Source organism: Salmo salar, chromosome ssa24, assembly GCF_905237065.1.
Source record: "Salmo salar chromosome ssa24, Ssal_v3.1, whole genome shotgun sequence".
Classification (NCBI taxonomy): Eukaryota; Metazoa; Chordata; class Actinopteri; order Salmoniformes; family Salmonidae; genus Salmo; species Salmo salar.
Genome location: NC_059465.1, coordinates 28,408,140 through 28,427,239, shown reverse-complemented (window position 1 = coordinate 28,427,239; position 19,100 = coordinate 28,408,140).

The following is a 19,100-nucleotide window of genomic DNA, read 5'->3' as shown; positions in this document are numbered from 1 at the left end:
TACCCGCACCACAGGGCTAGTGCGAGGAGCAGGAACAGGACGTACTGGGCTGGGCAGGTGCACTGGAGGCCTGCTGCGTGGGGCTGGCTTTGGAGGCGCCAGAACAGTAACACACACCACAGGGCTAGTGCGAGGAGCAGGAACAGGACGTACTGGACTGGGCAGATGCACTGGAGGCCTGATGCGTGGGGCTGGCTTTGGAGGCGCCAGACTAGTAACACGCACCTCAAGGCTAGTGCGGAGAGCAGGAACAGGATGTACTCGACTGGGCTGACGCACTGGAGGAAGAGTACGAGGAGTAGGAACAGGATACACTGGGCCATGAACCCTCCACCGGCGGTCTGATGCTTGCAACTTGCATCACCTGTCCTGGCTCGATGCTGGCTCTAGCATGACACCTGTGAGGAGCTTTCACCAAGCGCACCGGACTGTAGCTGCGCACTGGCGATACCGTGCGTATCTCCGCATAACATGGTGCTTGCTTGATCCATCGCTCTTCATAGTAAGCACAAGTGCTCCTTCGTGCCCTTTCTGCCAGTACCTCTCTCCGGAATCTCGCGTCAAGCTCCTCGCTTGATTCCTTGACTGGCTCCTTTTTGCTCCACGGCTCTCTCCTGTACGCCCGGGAAGTTAGGTGAGAGCTCCCCCTGACTTAGCTCAACTCCCCGTATGCCCCCCCAAAAAATGTTTTTGGGGCTGCCTCTCCACCTCCTGAGTAGGAGGACACAACGCCTCGTACCTTTGTCGTTCCCTCTTCGACTCCTCCAGCTCCGCCTTCGGGCGCTGGTACTTCCCAGCCTGGCTCCATGGACCCTTGCCCTCGAGGATCTCCTCCCACGTCCATGACTCGAGATACTTCTCCCATTGCTCCTTCTTCTGCTGCTTGGTCCTTGTTTGGTGGGTGGTTCTGTCATAATCGTCGTAAGGATAGGACCAAAACGCAGCGGGTATAGTGATCATCTTCTTTATTTACTTACTAAAGTGAACACTTAAACGAAAACAATAAACGACAACCAACAGTTCTGTAAGGTAACCCAACTATACAGAAAGCAACCACCCACAAAACACAAGTGAAACGAACACAACTAAATATGGCCTCCAATTAGAGACAACAACAACCAGCTGCCTCTAATTGGAGGTCATTGCAAAAACCAACATAGAACTAGAATAAACATAGAAATATAAAACATAGAACAAAACCCCCAAAACATCAAAACCCCCAAAACAAACACGCCCTGCCACGCCCTGACCATACTACAATGACAAATAACCCCTTTTACTGGTCAGGACGTGACAATTACTTTAGAGAGATGGCAATGTTGCCGTTACTGTTACTAGCAAAGTTTGTCAAAAATAGCTTGCAATGCAAATGTTAGCTAGCTAAAATCACATGCTGTTAGTGAGCTAAAATTACATGCTGAATCATGGGCATCCGATTTATACGGACCAACAACACATGCGCACTAGCACACAGTGCGCACAGGGAGCAGCAAATTATTTGAATAATTCAATGGATGTTTTGTGACTAAATCTGACTTCTCTATGTGGCCATCTATGGAATTTGTCTTTCTGGGTTAGCTGTCAGTTAAACTGCAGAAACAAAGCAAAACTGTTGGAGTAGTCGAAATCGTGCTAGACCGGAAACCTGGTCCTGTGTCCTTCACTCATTCACACACATTGTTCAAAGGTAAATGACCCCAGACAGATGAAAATGCACATTATTTACTTACTTAGTCCCTTTCGGTTATTAATGAAATAGGCTAATAAATAGTTTAATGCATGGCTGACTACTACTGCCTGCATTTACTCCAGACACAGATTTATAAAGTTAAGCTAATTCACTTGCCCCATATATTGTTTCACTTTCAAGAGGAGCAAAACTACATTTGTAATTTTATTTTCGAATGATCTGTCACTCAGTAAACATGCCTGGGCAAGAATAAATAATAATAGCCAACAAGCATGGGCTTGGATCACTACATAACAGACTTCGACAGCAATGTAATAATTATATGGACAGACAAAGTCAGCCTACTTAACAACGCCAAGTAGACAAAACAACCATATGGACTCAGCAATGATGACAGGAAATAACTAGATTGAACAACAATGACTAGCAACTGATTATGATTCATACACAATGTTTGGAGAAGGGGAGACTTGTGCCCTGAGACGAGTGAATGTGAGTGAGAGTGAATGTGAGTGAGTTCCGTGCGTGTGTCTGTCTGGGGAAATGAGAGCAGATGGAGAGCGGCTTGTTCCAGTGGAGGCTCCTCAGCGGAGGAAGGGGAGGACCATCCTCCTCAGTGAATTTCATAAAAATAGAAATAGTGAAACATTAAAAAAGTTATCATTTTTGTCACCAATGAATTGAAAAGAAAAACACACTGTGTTGCAATGAAGGTCTTCTGTAGCCTCGACAGCACTCTCCATGGTGCAGCCAGAGGACAGCTAGTTTACGTCCTCTTCTGGGTACATTGACTTTGTGGTTTGTGGTTCTCACCCCTTCCATAGACTTACACAGTAATTATGAACTTCTGGAGGATGTCCTCCAACCTATCAGAGCTTTTGCTGCATGAACTGACATGTTATCCACCCAATCAAAGGATCAGAGAAGTAATCAAGTACTGAAAGCATAAGCTACAGCTAGCTATAAGTGCAGTGCAAAAAATGTAGTGAGGAGTTGACTCAAAGAGAGAGAAAGACAATAGTTGAACAGTTTTTTTCAAAATGAAGGAGCAGCGAGAGAGAGAGTTAAATACATTTCTTTGTAAAACATTTTTCACTTTGACTTTCACCTACTGCAAATGCAGCTAGCTAGTTTAGCCTACTCAAACATCCAGCTCAAACAGAGGGATGCTATGTTAGCTAACTGGCTATGGCTATCCAACACTGGAACTCTTCCAAGTGAAAGTAAGCTTTAGGTTTTATTAATTTATTGTCAGCAGGCCACGCTGGTGTAACTGCTAAACTGTTTGCTGCTGACTGTACACTGTACTGCATGGTTGTAGTGGCTTTAATGACATGTTAGTTCTAGTAGCTATGTTGACTATTTCCTTAATATGGTGACAATGATGTAGTGTCACACCTGTGTGATCAGGGGTGTATTCATTCTGCCGATTCTGTTGAAAAACGTTTCTTGAACAGAAGCAAACAGAACGAAACGGGAATAAACACACCTGAATTTGTCCAAACGAAACTTGTTTACAACTGTTGGATTAATGATTACACCCTAGATCAGCTAGATGCAGGCAAGTGTGCAAGGCGATATGGAATTTGTCAATGTCTGTCACCTTGATTACTAACATTTCTCTCGACCTGTGCACCTGAATTATAAACATGAATTCATAGACTAGGTTGTAGCAACCTCATGATGGGTATAGGGAAAATGTTTGAGTCATGTAATAGCCTAAACCTATTGATGTTACATTGAATTGGGTGAATGGAATATTACATTTACATTACATTTAAGTCATTTAGCAGACGCTCTTATCCAGAGCGACTTACAAATTGGTGCATTCACCTTATGATATCCAGTGGAACAACCACTTTACAATAGTGCATCTAAATCTTTCAGGGGGGGGGGTTAGAAGGATTACTTTATCCTATCCTAGGTATTCCTTAAAGAGGTGGGGTTTCAGGTGTCTCTGGAAGGTGGTGATTGACTCCGAATATGAATGACAGTCATCCAATATGCTGTAATAGAAAAAAGACCATGCTGTCATGATGTTGCCCTCTTTGGGCACTGCGAGCACCATCTCCCGACCTCTATAATTCTGACACCAGGCTCTGTAAGAGCGGTCGTAAATTCCTACGAGGAGACCCTCTCCTCATGGCCCCAGTATAGAGAGAACAAAGGAGTTCTTCTACCTCACAGAACTGGAGAACCGAACAACATTTATGTTCTGGAGAAGGTATAAAAGATCGGTGAAGAATCCAGCAACGAACTGGTCCATTTGGTACAATTTTGTGAAACTCATGAGAGACAATACGGCCACATTACCATAATCATGTTTATAGAAGAGTCTCAGGTATGAGACTTACATCTAAATGGTTGTATAAAATGAATGAATAAGGATGGAACTGTTTGTGAAATTGTGTAATGTGATTTTGGACTGTTTAATGAAGGAAACTCCAATTCCCTTTGGAGTCTTAACTAAATCCTTGGCACGCCCCCAGGGACACAGACAGGACCTGGCGTCATGAGACAGCCTTTTTCTATGTCCCGAATAAAACCCCCACCTTGGTTTTCTATCACCAGACCGAGCTTACCTCAATTACAAGATGGTTAACCTCTTGGGGCTAGGTGGGACGCTAGCGTGCCACCCGTGGTGCACTCCATCAACAGCAGGTGCATTTCAAGAGCGGCAAATTTGAATCCAAATAAATGTCAAAATTCAAATTTTTCAAAAATACAACTATGTTACACCATTTGAAAGATAAACATCTCCTTAATCTAACCACGTTTTACGATTTCAAAAAGGTTTTACGGCGAAAGCATAAATTTAGAGTATGTTAGGACAGTACATTTACAAGAGTTGTGTGTAATGTTTTGTCAAGTCAAAGACAGGGTCACCAAAACCATAAAACCAGCTAAAATGATGCACTAACCTTTTACAATCTCCATCAGATGACACTCCTAGGACATTATGTTAGACAATGCATGCATTTTTAGTTCTATCAAGTTCATTTTTATATCCAAAAACAGCGTTTTACTATGGCATTGATGTTGAGGAAATCGTTTCCCTCCAATAACCGGCAGTCAAGTCAGCGTCAGAAATTAAATAATTAAAATTAGAAAACATTGTTAAAATATTATATTGTCATTTAAAGAATTATAGATTTACATCTCTTGAACGCAATCAACTTGCCAGATTTAAAAATAACCTTACTGGGAAATCACACTTTGCAATAATCTGAGCACTGCGCCCAGAAAAATACGCGTTGCGATACAGACTAGACGTCATGTTGGGGAGATCTAAAATCGAAAATACTATGTAAATAATCCATTACCTTTGATTCTCTTCATCAGATGTCACTTCCAGGTATCACAGGTCCATAACGAATGTAGTTTTGTTCAAAAAAGCTCATCATTTATGTCCAAAAATCTCCGTCTCGTTAGCACATGATGTAAGCCAGCCGGACTTCTCGTCATGAACGAGGGGAAAAAATATATTTCCGTTCGTTCAAACATGTCAAACGTTGTATAGCATAAATCATTAGGGCCTTTTTTAACCAGAACATGAATAATATTCAAGGTGGACGAATGCATACTCTTTTATAACGTATTGGAACGAGGGTACCCAACATGAAGTAGGCGCCAGGTGTCTAATGGGACATCACCGTTCCATGGCTCTTGTTCGGTCAGATCTCCCTCCAGAAGACTCAAAACACTTTGTAAAGGCTGGTGACATCTAGTGGAAGCAATAGGAAGTGCCAAAATATTCCTAAACCCCTGTGTTTTTCAATGGGATAGGTTTAAAGTCAATACAACACATCAGGTATCCACTTCCTGTCAGAAAATGTCTCAGGGTTTTGCCTGCCAAATGAGTTCTGTTATACTCACAGACACCATTCAAACAGTTTTGGAAACTTTAGAGTGTTTTCTATCCATATATAATAAGTATATGCATATTCTAGTTACTGGGTAGGATTAGTAACCAGATTAAATCGGGTACATTTTTTTTATCCAGACGTGCAAATGCTGCCCCCTAGACCCAACAGGTTAAAGGTTGGAGACCAGCATTCCTCTTTCTGAACTTTAACCATACCACGTGGTTAAACTCTTAGACTATCGATACCGACAGAATAAGAACAAGTCTTTGCTATTAATTACTAGTCTGCAGCTAGGAATTCGGTATCATTGAACGCAAAGACCGACAACCGCCGAAAACAGCTATTCTATAACGACATGAATGAATGTCACTCTGAACTATCCACTCTAACAACAACAGAGAGAGAGAGAGGGCGGACAGACTCTCCAACAGAAACAAACTTTTCAACAGAGATCCCGACGACACACTGAGCGTAAATATATATATTGATTGCAATTGTTCCCGAATGAGTGAGCGTTCATGTGCAAAGGATTAGCATTTCAATTGTTATAATTATCAACTCTGTAGTGCCTTCTCAGTTGACCCCCATTTTGTCTAACAAGCCACCATGCCGGTTTACCCCACTAGGGCACATTCTCCTATCATTTCTTTGTATCGATATCTACTGTTTGTTATGCATTTCTGTGAATTACTTAGTTAGTAAATAAATGATTTTAAGACAATTGATGTATGGATGACTCATAGTGAAGACTGGGTTCGTGTAGATAACCAACAATTTACGACGTTTGGAATGAGACTGACGTGAGGTAAATAAGTCATTAATTCGAAGACTAATTGATCAGATATTAAAATATCTGAAAGTTATATTAGGAAAATTATAATTTTGTAATCTGAATATTTTCCTTGGTGCCCCGACTTCCTAGTATATTACAGTTACATGATTAATCAGGTTAATCGCGTAATAATAATTACAGAGAGTTATTTGATAAATATGTCTTCAGTTTTAATGATGCCAAAGACACGACAATGCTCATAAAAAAAATAGTTCTCCCTCATCTTAAATGGCACCGACTGCCACTGACTTGTTCTAATCCAATCATTGCAGTAGGCTCAACTGATACCCAGGCCATTTCTTTACAGACATAAGAAATAGCCAATAGTTGTTTGCTCACACAGCGCTTCACACTGACGGTGTCTAGGGTTTATAGAGAATGGTACAACAAACAAAAAACATCCAGTCAGTGGCAGTCCTGTGGGCGAAAACAGCACGTTGATGAGAGAGGTCGAAGCAGATTGGCAAGATTCGTGCAAGCTAACATGAAGGCCACAAACAGGCAAATAATGGCACAGTAAAAACAGTGGTGTGCAGAACGGCATCTCGAAACGCACAACTCGTCGGTCCTTGTCATGGATGGGCTATTGCAGCAGACGACCACATTGGGTTCCACTCCTATTAGCTATAATCATCAACACTGGACAATTGAGGAGTGGAAAAACATTGCCTGGTCCGATGGATCCTGGTTCCCGTTGCGTCATGCTAATGACAGAGTCATGATTTGACGTAAGCAGCATGAATTTATGGCCCCATCCTGCCTGGTGTCAATGGTACAGGCTGGTGGCGGTGGTGTAATGGTGTTGGGAATGTTTTCCTGGCACACATTAGGTCCATTGATACCAATTGAACAACATTTGAATGCCACACCATATAGAATCCATGCCCCAAATAATTCAGGGTGTTCTGCAGGCAAAGGGGGCTCAGGAACAACTCCAGGTCCCAGAAAAGACATACACATTTTGCCACACCACTTTTGAACCTGTGGTGCCACCTCTGCTAACAGCAGACTACGATTCTTCATGTTGAATCAGGAAAGACAGCCACTACTCAAGTCGCAATCACCCAGTAGGTGGTCCCTGGACAACACCACAGGGACTACAGGTGATGATTGGCCACTCACTGATGTTTGGTTTGTTTAGACATTTAGGTCAACTAGTGACCTTTTTGTATCTGCCCGTGTTTACATCTGACTCCTGGTTATTCTGATATGAGCCGTGGTGACACACCTGGCTGCCTCTCACAGGTGACCTTTGATGATGTCACAGTGGTCGTGGTCCCACATGCCCATTTTGATGAAGTCAGTGTGACAGAGCATGCGAGCCAGTAGAGGTTGATTCAGTCCAAATATCAATAGGAGCTGTGTCACTGAGCCTTGCTGTGCCAACCCTGCTGTTTGAGGAATAAGGCCTGCCAACTATCACTATAACCAAGCCCTGATTACTTCCCTGACAGACATTCACTGTGGGAGATGGCTAATGAGGCCTAGCACTGGCAAGGCATGACAAGTCTGACAATCATTCAAATCAGGGACAGAGATGATGGGAAGGCAGATATCTCTGGAGGTAGAGAGATGAGGAGAAGGCAGATATCTCTGGAGGTAGAGAGATGAGGGGAAGGCAGATATCTCTGGAGGTAGAGAGATGAGGAGAAGGCAGAGATCTCTGGAGGTAGAAAGAGAAGGGGAAGCCAGATATCTCTGGAGGTAGAAAGAGAAGGGGAAGCCAGATATCTCTGGAGGTAGAAAGAGAAGGGGGAAGGCAGATATCTCTGGAGGTAGAGAGAGGGGAAGGCAGATATCTGGAGGTAGAGAGATGAGTGGAAGGCAGAGATCTCTGCAGGTAGAGAGATGAGGAGAAGGCAGAGATCTCTGGAGGTAGAAAGAGAAGGGGAAGCCAGATATCTCTGGAGGTAGAAAGAGAAGGGGAAGCCAGATATCTCTGGAGGTAGAAAGAGAAGGGGAAGCCAGATATCTCTGGAGGTAGAAAGAGAAGGGGAAGCCAGATATCTCTGGAGGTAGAAAGAGAAGGGGGAAGGCAGATATCTCTGTAGGTAGAGAGAGGGGAAGGCAGATATCTGGAGGTAGAGAGATGAGGGGAAGGCAGAGATCTCTGCAGGTAGAGAGATGAGGGGAAGGCAGAGATCTCTGGAGGTGGAAAGAGAAGGGGGAAGGCAGATATCTCTGTAGGTAGAGAGAGGGGAAGGCAGATATCTGGATGTAGAGAGAGGAGGGGATAAAAAGACAGGGAGGGGTTGATATGTGATGATTACCGTCAAATACCATTTTCCTCACCTGTTTGATGTGGATGCTGTATCAGGCTTAAGTGTAAAGTGTTCATTGTTACTGACGTTTAGAGGGGGGAAACGGTAGTGGGGTGTTGCCATGGAGACCAGGTTCTCATTTGACACACCACTGGCAATGACCGTTATCTGTATGTTTTTTTGCATTCATGTTTGTGTTTGTCAGGTTGTGTGGGTGTGTATGAGTTTATTTGTGTTGATATCATTGTCATTTATCATGTTATTATGGTCGAATTACCTGCTGGGGGGCCCCCATTGATTTTGTTAGTTAGTCATACTGAGATAACATTTCTCTCTGCCCCATTGTAAATTGAAAATAATTGCATGAAATGAGTTATGAAATTGTTAAATCTTCTCTCCGCCCCATGGAAAAATGTGTAGAATTACAGCAAACTTTATTTAAAAACACATTTTCTATACACTCCATGGCGAAATGTGTAGATTTACAGCAAACTTGCTTTAAAAAAAACATTTACAATACACTCCATGGCAAAATGTGTAGATTTACAGCAAACTTGCTTTAAAATATTTTTTACTATACACTCCATGGCAAAATGTGTAGAATTGCAGGAAAGCTGCTGTCAAGAGGGGGACCACTAAAATATTTTGCATGGGGGGGGGATATGGTTATGCAGACCAGCGAGCAACTGTGACCCCTCATGATGATTTTTTTGTGGCCCCCACACCCATGAAAGTTGCCCATCCCTGGTTTAGATTGATGGTTGGTGGGTATGCATGCTGGTGAAGATTTTATTAAGGGCAGCGAAATCCCACTCTTTTTTCTGCTTTACTTATGCAGCAGTGGAAACAGATGAAAGAGATAAGTGGGAGGGTGTGGATGCAGGGATTGAACCGCAGTCTCCAGGGTCGTAATGTGCTTGGAGGCAGTAGTGTTGCCCCTCGACCACAGGTTCTGCACATGCCAGTGTTTTGTTGGTGCAAGCCTGGCTGTTGCAGGCCCAGGCCACTTTTGAAGGCTGTGTGATAGAAGGGTGTGCAACAGGAGCTGTGTCCTGGGGGCTAATCGCTCCCTCTCTCCAGATGGAGAAAACCAAGCCCAGCAGAGGTCTTCCTGCCTCAGGGTGAGAGGTGCATGGTACTGGGATCTGAAGGAAGGGGGGCAATGAGGGCTGAAAGAGCAGGTTAGCGTTTTTCATCATGAATCTTGTTCTGGAGGCAGCTCTGCAGAATGGTCATTAGCTGGCACAGCCACAGTCATAAAATCTGATTTTAAACTGAACCCTATCCTTAACCCTAACCTTAAAGACACTGCTAACCTTAATGCTGAACCCTAACCTTAACCCTAACCTCAACGACACTGCTAACCTTAATGCTTAACCCTAACCTTAAGCCTAACCTTAACCACACTGCTAACCCTAATGCCTAACCTTAACCCCACTGCTAACCCTAATGTCTAACCCTATCCTTAACCCTTAACTCCACTGCTAACCCTAATGCCTAACTCTCCTTAAAGGTGCTACACTTAGAATTTCTCAGAATGTCTCCCCTATGTGGAAGCTCGGTGAATTGCAACAGCACTAGGTTATATTCAAAACAATTCTCCCCCCTCCCCCACATCCCATTTCCCGCAAAATGGAGGACACTCACACTTGAGCCTTTTACTTTCGGGTTAAGTCCACCAGCTTCAAACAGCTGTAAAAAATATATATTTGTTGTTATTGAATAGGTATTTCACAGCGATTTAGATGGAATAATGTTTCCCTACACTATTAAGTCCTTTCTCACATAAACTGAAATTGAGAAAACAGTTTAGAATTTTTGCAACCAGGAAATGACAGAGTGATTTCTATAGTGGCCACTTGACCCAATTTCCACTAGATAACACAGCCACAAAGTAGATAATATATAAAGCCAATTTAGACTTTGCAGCTGGTCCATCTAGCGGAAATCACTCCGTTCTGCCTCAAGGACAAGACTCATCACAATAAACGTCAAACTGTGCTGAAAGAGAGGTGTGAGGCAGGGCTATTTTCACGCAGCACCTCCAGGGATAGAGCAGCTCAGAGAGGAGTGCAGAGACAGGCTGGCCCAGATCTGTCGATGTGCTCAGAGTACACATACACATGCATGGAGGCGTGCACACAGAACATGCACACACACAAAAACAAACAAACACACAATGTACACAGATATATATATATATATATACTTTAAATTATAGAGTGCATTTGGAAAGTATACAGACCCCTTCACTTTTTCCACATTTTGTTATGTTACAGCCTTATTTTAAAATTGATTAAATAGTTTTTTCCCTCGTCAATCTACACACAATACCCCATGATGACAAAGCAAAAACAGGTTTTTAGACATTATTGAAAATGTATAAGAAATTGAAATCTGAAATTTGACATTTACATAAGTATTCAGACCCTTTACTCAGTACTTTGTTGAAGCACCTTTGGCAGCGATTACAGCCTTGAGCCTTCTTGGGTATGATGCTGCAAACTTGGCACACCTGTATTTCTATCATTCTTCTATGCAAATCCTCTCAAGCTCTGTCAGGTTGGATAGGGAGGGTCGCTGCACAGCTATTTTCAGGTCTCTCCAGAGATGTTCAATTGGGTCCAAGTCCGTGCTCTGGCTGGGCCACTCAAGGACATTCAGTGACTTGTCCCGAAGCCACTCCTGCATTGTCTTGGCTGTGTGCTTAGGGTCATTGTCCTGTTGGAAGGTGAACCTTTGCCCCAGTCTGAGGTCATGAGCGCTCTGGAGCAGGTTCCTGACTAGTCTCCCAGTCCCTGCTACTGACAAACATCCCCACAGCATTATGCTGCCACCACCCATGCTTCACCGTAGGGATGGTATTGGCCAGGTGATGAGCAGTGCCTGGTTTTCTCCAGATGTGACACTTGGCATTCAGGCCAAAGAGGTCAATCTTGGTTTCATCAGACCAGAGAATCTTGTTTCTCATGGTCTGAGAGTCCTTTAGGTGCCATATCAAGTTGTAGAAACATCTCAAGGATGATCAATGGAAACAGGATGCACCTGAGCTCAATTTCGAGTCTCATAGCAAAGGGTCTTTTTTTGGCTAAGTTATTCTGGGTGTTGTGTGTAGATTGATGAACAAAATATTTATTTTTAATCCATTTCAGAATAAGGCTGTAATGTAACAAAATGTGGAAAAAGTGAAAGGGTCTGAATACTTTCCGAATGCACGATACCTTTTAAAACACACACACACTCGCACGCACATTCGCACAGGAATGCCATGCTGCATAGATCTGCTGTGTTACATTTACATTTACATTTAAGTCATTTAGCAGACGCTCTTATCCAGAGCGACTTACAAATTGGTGCATTCACCTTATGATATCCAGTGGAACAACCACTTTACAATAGTGCATCTAAATCTTTTAAGGGGGGGTTAGAAGGATTACTTTATCCTATCCTAGGTATTCCTTAAAGAGGTGGGGTTTCAGGTGTCTCCGGAAGGTGGTGATTGACTCCGCTGTCCTGGCGTCGTGAGGGAGCTTGTTCCACCATTGGGGTGCCAGAGCAGCGAACAGTTTTGACTGGGCTGAGCGGGAACTGTGCTTCCTCAGAGGTAGGGGGGCCAGCAGGCCAGAGGTGGATGAACGCAGTGCCCTTGTTTGGGTGTAGGGCCTGATCAGAGCCTGAAGGTATGGAGGTGCCGTTCCCTTCACAGCTCCGTAGGCAATCACCATGGTCTTGTAGCGGATGCGAGCCTCAACTGGAAGCCAGTGGAGAGAGCGGAGGAGCGGGGTGTCGTGTTAACATTTGCCCCTCACACACATCTCTAATGGGTTTGCCAGAGGATGTGCTCGATACTGACCTGATTATCTTCTCCTAGACTAAAGTAGGCCTGCACTGTAGTATGAATAGGAGGAAGAATGTTTGGGGGATAGAGTTAGAAATAGTGCTCAAAGGTGCAGATCTTGGTAGTACTAGCAAATATTATTGTTCACTCCTGGAGAAGGTAGAACGTGTCAAACATTTTGCAACATAGATGTCTTCTAAAATGGTTTGTCTCAATCCCAAAATGTTGTATTTATGCAGGGCTCCAGACTATCTTCTTCATAATGTTGTATTAATGCAGGGCTCCAGACTACCCTCTTCATAATGTTGTATTAATGCAGGACTCCAGACTATCTTCTTCATAATGTTGTATTAATGCAGGACTCCAGACTATCCTCTTCATAATGTTGTATTAATGCAGGGCTCCAGACTATCTTCTTCATAATGTTGTATTAATGCAGGGCTCCAGACTACCCTCTTCATAATGTTGTATTAATGCAGGACTCCAGACTATCCTCTTCATAATGTTGTATTAATGCAGGGCTCCAGACTATCTTCTTCATAATGTTGTATTAATGCAGGACTCCAGACTATCCTCTTCATAATGTTGTATTAATGCAGGGCTCCAGACTATCCTCTTCATAATGTTGTATTAATGCAGGGCTCCAGACTATCTTCTTCATAATGTTGTATTAATGCAGGGCTCCAGACTATCTTCTTCATAATGTTGTATTAATGCAGGACTCCAGACTATCTTCTTCATAATGTTGTATTAATGCAGGACTCCAGACTATCTTCTTCATAATGTTGTATTAATGCAGGACTCCAGACTATCCTCTTCATAATGTTGTATTAATGCAGGGCTCCAGACTATCCTCTTCATAATGTTGTATTAATGCAGGACTCCAGACTATCCTCTTCATAATGTTGTATTAATGCAGGACTCCAGACTATCTTCTTCATAATGTTGTATTAATGCAGGACTCCAGACTATCCTCTTCATAATGTTGTATTAATGCAGGGCTCCAGACTATCTTCTTCATAATGTTGTATTAATGCAGGGCTCCAGACTACCCTCTTCATAATGTTGTATTAATGCAGGACTCCAGACTATCCTCTTCATAATGTTGTATTAATGCAGGGCTCCAGACTATCTTCTTCATAATGTTGTATTAATGCAGGACTCCAGACTATCCTCTTCATAATGTTGTATTAATGCAGGGCTCCAGACTATCCTCTTCATAATGTTGTATTAATGCAGGGCTCCAGACTATCCTCTTCATAATGTTGTATTAATGCAGGGCTCCAGACTATCCTCTTCATAATGTTGTATTAATGCAGGACTCCAGACTATCTTCTTCATAATGTTGTATTAATGCAGGACTCCAGACTATCTTCTTCATAATGTTGTATTAATGCAGGACTCCAGACTATCCTCTTCATAATGTTGTATTAATGCAGGGCTCCAGACTATCCTCTTCATAATGTTGTATTAATGCAGGACTCCAGACTATCCTCTTCATAATGTTGTATTAATGCAGGGCTCCAGACTATCCTCTTCATAATGTTGTATTAATGCAGGACTCCAGACTATCTTCTTCATAATGTTGTATTAATGCAGGGCTCCAGACTATCCTCTTCATAATGTTGTATTAATGCAGGACTCCAGACTATCCTCTTCATAATGTTGTATTAATGCAGGGCTCCAGACTATCCTCTTCATAATGTTGTATTAATGCAGGACTCCAGACTATCTTCTTCATAATGTTGTATTAATGCAGGACTCCAGACTATCCTCTTCATAATGTTGTATTAATGCAGGACTCCAGACTATCCTCTTCATAATGTTGTATTAATGCAGGGCTCCAGACTATCCTCTTCATAATGTTGTATTAATGCAGGACTCCAGACTATCTTCTTCATAATGTTGTATTAATGCAGGGCTCCAGACTATCTTCTTCATAATGTTGTATTAATGCAGGGCTCCAGACTATCCTCTTCATAATGTTGTATTAATGCAGGACTCCAGACTATCCTCTTCATAATGTTGTATTAATGCAGGACTCCAGACTATCCTCTTCATAATGTTGTATTAATGCAGGGCTCCAGACTATCCTCTTCAAAATGTTGTATTAATGCAGGGCTCCAGACTACCCTCTTCATAATGTTGTATTAATGCAGGACTCCAGACTATCCTCTTCATAATGTTGTATTAATGCAGGGCTCCAGACTATCCTCTTCAAAATGTTGTATTAATGCAGGACTCCAGACTATCTTCTTCATAATGTTGTATTAATGCAGGACTCCAGACTATCCTCTTCAAAATGTTGTATTAATGCAGGACTCCAGACTATCCTCTTCATAATGTTGTATTAATGCAGGGCTCCAGACTATCCTCTTCATAATGTTGTATTAATGCAGGGCTCCAGACTATCCTCTTCATAATGTTGTATTAATGCAGGACTCCAGACTATCCTCTTCCCACCTTTTCACAAAAATTATGTCACGGATGTCACACAATAGAAAGAAACTGTTAGAATTTCACTTGCCATTGCATTCAAAGATTTTGTATAGACTTGCAATCAAATGTCCTGTCTTGTACGAAGACCAATTACCATCTGTACTTTTTTCACCTCAGTGTGACAGTAAAAGTGTGAGGTGGGTGATTGGCATTCATTGTGATGTCTGCACACTCACTGCTCAATACTAAAACCCTCCAAGGTCATTCACTGTAAATTGCCTCACAGGTTTCCTCCCTCAGTCATACTCGATGTCCCTTTAGAGAAATAAATCAGTCTGAGATGGTAAAGTTCGGTCTTGTCCGGTATTGTTCATTCTGTCTTTTTAATGTCTTCTGATTGCAGTGGTAATTGGGTTGTTGATGGGCTTCGCTCCTCTTTCTTACAAGAGGATGAAAACATCGACTTAAACACAGTGCACTGTAGAGTAGTGGACTGCTAGTATGTTGGACTGAGGCCCTCTAGTGGCCAACGCGTGTGCTGCAATTGGATTTAGACAAGCATGTGGGAAAGTGTTACAGACAATCCACTTCTCCAGTGCAAAGCCTTCTGACAGAAACATCTTCATTAGGAAGTCAATATGTTCTCAGGACCTCAGTGATTAGGATTGTTAAGTGATCAAAGAACAACATAGCATGCTATTGTTATTTTACTGCTGCTCTTTAATTATTTGTTACTTTATTTCTTATTTTTTGGGGTATTCTTCTTAAAACTGCATTGTTGTTTAGGGGCTTATAAGTAAGCATTTCTCTGTAAGGCTGTAAGGTCTACACCTGTTGTATTCGGTGCATGTCAGAAATTCAATTTGATTGGATTTTGATTTGAAAACATAATGAACATGAAGTAGTGGGGCTGGAGCTGGTGATCTACATTAGAGGGTTGCCATCTAGTGCTTGTACAGGGGCAGCGCAGTGCAGGACCATGACCCTCGTCTGCTGTGTGTGAGATGAACAACAACAGAACTGCTGCCGAGAGATAGAAAAGCAACAGGTTCACAATCAGGTTTGATAGAGTGAGAGAGTGATCAAGGGGAGGGAGAAGAGGAAAGGGAGGATGAGAGAGAGTGTATGACACTTCTCTGTTGGTGGTCACATTGCCTTACAACACACACACACACACACACACACACACACACACACACACATACATACACATACACACACACACACACACACACACACACACACACACACATACACACACACACACACACACACACATACACACACACACACACACACACACACACACACACATACACACACACTGTGTTAGTCTACATGTCGCTGTGAAGTTGGATCATACTATAGAGGTGTGTCATTCACTGTCAAAACTAGATTTGATTTGACATCTGAGAGATTGGCTGAGGTGACTGGGGTTAGAGTATGTCAGAGTTACCGCTAAAGGTTTTATCTTGTGAGAAGGAATGGGGAATTCAATTAAGTGATTGTCTTTGTTGTGTTTCTTACTGTTTTCTTTCTTTAAAAAACAAACAAAAGGAGATCGGAATACCAATCTGACAGCCTGTGTGTTTGGACTGTTAGCTGTGGGGAGTAATAGGTTACTGTGTGGCGTGTGTTTGCAATGGTGAAACTGGGGAGTAATACTGTGTGTGTGTGTGGTGTCTAGTTGTACTGGTGTAACCTGTGGGGAGTAATACTGTGTGTGTGGTGTCTAGTTGTACTGGTGTAACCTGTGGGGAGTAATACTGTGTGTGGTGTCTAGTTGTACTGGTGTAATCTGTGGAGAGTAATACTGTGTGTGTGTGGTGTCTAGTTGTACTGGTGTAATCTGTGGGGAATAATACTGTGTGTGTGGTGTCTAGTTGTACTGGTGTAACCTGTGGGGAATAATACTGTGTGTGTGTGGTGTCTAGTTGTACTGGTGTAACCTGTGGGGAGTAATACTGTGTGTGGTGTCTAGTTGTACTGGGGTAACCTGTGGGGAATAATACTGTGTGTGTGGTGTCTAGTTGTACTGGGGTAACCTGTGGGGAGTAATACTGTGTGTGGTGTCTAGTTGTACTGGGGTAACCTGTGGGGAATAATACTGTGTGTGTGTGGTGTCTAGTTGTACTGGTGTAATCTGTGGGGAGTAATACTGTGTGTGTGGTGTCTAGTTGTACTGGTGTAACCTGTGGGGAGTAATACTGTGTGTGTGTGGTGTCTAGTTGTACTGGTGTAATCTGTGGGGAGTAATACTGTGTGTGTGTGGTGTCTAGTTGTACTGGTGTAACCTGTGGGGAATAATACTGTGTGTGTGTGGTGTCTAGTTGTACTGGTGTAACCTGTGGGGAGTAATACTGTGTGTGTGTGGTGTCTAGTTGTACTGGTGTAATCTGTGGGGAGTAATACTGTGTGTGTGGTGTCTAGTTGTACTGGTGTAACCTGTGGGGAGTAATACTGTGTGTGTGGTGTCTAGTTGTACTGGGGTAACCTGTGGAGAATAATACTGTGTGTGTGGTGTCTAGTTGTACTGGGGTAACCTGTGGGGAGTAATACTGTGTGTGTGTGGTGTCTAGTTGTACTGGTGTAATCTGTGGGGAGTAATACTGTGTGTGTGGTGTCTAGTTGTACTGGTGTAACCTGTGGGGAATAATACTGTGTGTGTGTGGTGTCTAGTTGTACTGGTGTAACCTGTGGGGAGTAATACTGTGTGTGTGGTGTCTAGTTGTACTGGGGTAACCTGTGGAGAATAATACTGTGTGTGTGGTGTCTAGTTGTACTGGGGTAACCTGTGGGGAGTAATACTGTGTGTGTGTGGTGTCTAGTTGTACTGGTGTAATCTGTGGGGAGTAACACTGTGTGTGTGGTGTCTAGTTGTACTGGTGTAACCTGTGGGGAGTAATACTGTGTGTGTGGTGTCTAGTTGTACTGGTGTAACCTGTGGGGAGTAATACTGTGTGTGTGTGGTGTCTAGTTGTACTGGTGTAATCTGTGGGGAGTAATACTGTGTGTGTGTGGTGTCTAGTTGTACTGGGGTAACCTGTGGAGAGTAATGCTGTGTGTGTGTGGTGTCTAGTTGTACTGGTGTAACCTGTGGGGAATAATACTGTGTGTGGTGTCTAGTTGTACTGGGGTAACCTGTGGGGAATAATACTGTGTGTGTGGTGTCTAGTTGTACTGGGGTAACCTGTGGGGAATAAAACTGTGTGTGTGGTGTCTAGTTGTACTGGGGTAACCTGTGGGGAGTAATACTGTGTGTGTGGTGTCTAGTTGTACTGGTGTAATCTGTGGAGAGTAATACTGTGTGTGTGTGGTGTCTAGTTGTACTGGGGTAACCTGTGGGGAGTAATACTGTGTGTGTGTGGTGTCTAGTTGTACTGGGGTAACCTGTGGAGAGTAATACTGTGTGTGTGTGGTGTCTAGTTGTACTGGGGTAACCTGTGGAGAGTAATACTGTGTGTGTGTGGTGTCTAGTTGTACTGGGGTAACCTGTGGGGAATAATACTGTGTGTGTGGTGTCTAGTTGTACTGGTGTAACCTGTGGGGAATAAAACTGTGTGTGTGGTGTCTAGTTGTACTGGGGTAACCTGTGGGGAGTAACACTGTGTGTGTGGTGTCTAGTTGTACTGGGGTAACCTGTGGGGAGTAATACTGTGTGTGTGGTGTCTAGTTGTACTGGGGTAACCTGTGGGGAGTAATACTGTGTGTGTGGTGTCTAGTTGTACTGGTGTAATCTGTGGGGAGTAATACTGTGTGTGTGGTGTCTAGTTGTACTGGTGTAATCTGTGGAGAGTAATACCGTGTGTGTGTGTGGTGTCTAGTTGTACTGGTGTAATCTGTGGGGAGTAATACTGTGTGTGTGGTGTCTAGTTGTACTGGTGTAATCTGTGGGGAGTAATACTGTGTGTGTGGTGTCTAGTTGTACTGGTGTAACCTGTGGGGAATAATACTGTGTGTGGTGTCTAGTTGTACTGGTGTGACCTGTGGGGAGTAATACTGTGTGTGTTTGCAGTAGTGTAATGGTTACCCTGTGATTCTGTGGTGTGATGCGGGTGGCTCCGTGTGGGTGTGTGTTAGTCTGCATGCAGACACGACCCCGGTGTGGGAGAGGCCATCAGGGCTCAGTGCAGCAATCTCGCTCTCCAGATAGAGTCCATCTCACCAGTCACCA